The following is a 2,500-nucleotide window of genomic DNA, read 5'->3' on the forward strand; positions in this document are numbered from 1 at the left end:
AGAGAGAGAGAGAGAGAGAGAGAGAGAGAGAGAGAGATCAAACAGTCCCATAGCTACACACACACACACACACACACACACACACACACACACACACACACACACACATTGTCGAATTCTTTACTTTCTTCAGTAACAACAAACATTGCAAACAAAACAATAAACAATAGATAAACAATGCAATAAAACAATAATCTTCTTCAGTTCTTCAATATTTAAAGATTCCATGCAAAGAAGAGAAAAAAGTAGAAGAGAATAGAGAAGAAATTGGAAAAAGTTAAAAAATTGACTTACACACACACACACACACACACACACACACACACACACACACACACACACACAGAGAGAGAGAGAGAGAGAGAGAGAGAGAGAGAGAGAGAGAGAGAGAGAGAGAGAGAGAGAGAGAGAGAGAGAGAGAGAGAGAGAGAGAGAGGGGGGGCGGCGGGAGGAAAGGAAGGGGGTAAGAAGAAATATTACGTTTTCTTCCAGGAATTCTTTGCTGTTACGCTTATGTCTATCCTTCCCTCGTGACACACACACACACACACACACACACACACACACACACACACACACACACACACACACACACACCTTCAACTCGTACACAAACAAAGGAATGTTATGAGTCAGACAGTCATGCACGAAGATGAAAGAATGAATAAAAAAATCTTACCTAATCATTACTCGTTATTTCAATATTTTCATTTTTTTTAACAAATAATGATACTAATAATAAATATTCTTACGGAATTTGGACTTGTAAAATAAAAAAAAAAGTGAATCAGTTATGCACTAAGATGTAAAAAAATAATAATAGAAATCTAACACTACTTCTGTTCACTGTTACGCTTTTTTTCCACAAATTTTGTAACGGAAATAAAACGATATTAACAATAAACATTTAAGTAATTCACTGAGTTTATCATAGTTTACCATAAATGCATCTCGTTTTCTCTCATTCTTATCATTTTCAGAAAGTAAACACAGACTCAAATAGCTGAAGATCTCTCTTTTTAAACACTCTAGGGCCTAGGCTCTTATCAGAACTTTAAAAAAGGCACAGATATAATTAGTTCTTATAGCTGCTTCTTCAACTGGTGATACAGAATTCTTATCAAACTATCACTAAAAATAACGAAAACACCACAGAAAACATCTATAACTTTCATTAATGCGTGTTAAAACTTGTCAAGATAATAGGAAGAAGTGAGAAAACGGTTCATATTAGGAATTTGTCCAGAAAGTCGAATAACACCTCATGCTTTCTCGCAATGTTTCATCTCTTACTGTCTTGAGGATTTCATTAACAAAACTATATGGAATCTGTTTTTGAGGCTCTTTATCTTTAAAGACTCGAGGTTCTCATAAAGACTATTTCCAAAGGTGAAAGAGATGATAAGCTGAGTCCTCATGGCTGTAATTTTTAATCGGTGATGCAGAATCCTTGTTAAACTATCGTAAATACAGCCAAAATTATCTGTAACTTCCTATAAGGCTGCTCAAACTTGTCGGAATGAGAGGAAGAAGTGAGAGTATGAATAGTGAAATTGTCCGCCGTATGTTATGAAAAAATATGGTAAGTTTTATGTGTTGAGCAAGTGCTTAGTGTAATTCAAGTGGCCTTTCTCCACTCTCCTTATTTTCTTATATTCTTAAATAGGGTGTACATTTTAGGTGTCATAATATTTAATTTATTTTTTTTTATATTTAGAAGTTAAGAAGGCCCGGAAAGTTTCAGGAAATAATGCATTTATACGAGTGACTCCAAAAATGCTATACAGGCGGTCTGCGTAAACCTGTTTTGTCATTATTACCGTCAAATGAATTGCATGCCAGTATTTATAGCAGGAGTACCAACCGTTCTCTTTCCTCAAAAACAACATCGAATTAAGAGCCTGCTTACGTTTTCCTCAGTGTAAATAATAGTGTATTTTGAGACACTACATTATTCTTTACATACAGCAGTGTGTCCGGTCATGAGAAGTAAGGATCAAGATTATTTTCAAAGATTACGAAAATTATCAGTTCAATTCTCATGAGTGCTTTCCAATTAATGATGCTATATCCTTACTTAACTGCAACTGGAATGAGTTTGCACAAATTTTAACTGCTATATGTCAGAAGGACTAGCCAAGGACAACAAAAATTGATGGAACACACACACACACACACACACACACACACACACACACACACACACACACACACACACACACACACACACACACTATAGAAGCCAATCCCTAAACAAAAAAAAAAAAATTGAAGACAAACCCAAATAACTAAAAACCAACCCATAGAGATGTCCTGAACTACAATGGGAGTCTGTTAAGAAGTAGTAGAGGCGAGACGGCGAGGCATTTAAGGAATAGGGGACATAACAACACATTACTCACCCACAGCATGGAGAACTGTGATCGATCGAGAGAAGCCCCTCGTGTCATGCTGATCCTGCTGCCGCCTCTGCTGGGAATCGAGCTCCGTGGCGACTCTG

At 36.6% G+C, this 2,500-nt stretch overlaps 1 protein-coding gene across 4 annotated transcripts in view; it reads right to left on the reverse strand.

Annotated features, from left to right (window-relative positions):
• The window catches only part of LOC135108480 (uncharacterized), a 260,707-nt gene that overhangs the window by 26,662 nt on the left and 231,545 nt on the right, over window positions 1–2,500 (reverse strand). For all 4 annotated transcript variants that reach the window (XR_010272294.1, XM_064019537.1, XM_064019538.1 and 1 more), the window contains exon 6: window positions 2,403–2,500. This exon is cut by the window's right edge and continues 55 nt beyond it. The gene's annotated coding sequence lies outside the window, so the exon portion shown is untranslated. The remainder of the gene's footprint in view (window positions 1–2,402) is intronic.

Source organism: Scylla paramamosain, chromosome 17 (assembly GCF_035594125.1).
Source record: "Scylla paramamosain isolate STU-SP2022 chromosome 17, ASM3559412v1, whole genome shotgun sequence".
NCBI classification, from domain to species: domain Eukaryota; kingdom Metazoa; phylum Arthropoda; class Malacostraca; order Decapoda; family Portunidae; genus Scylla; species Scylla paramamosain.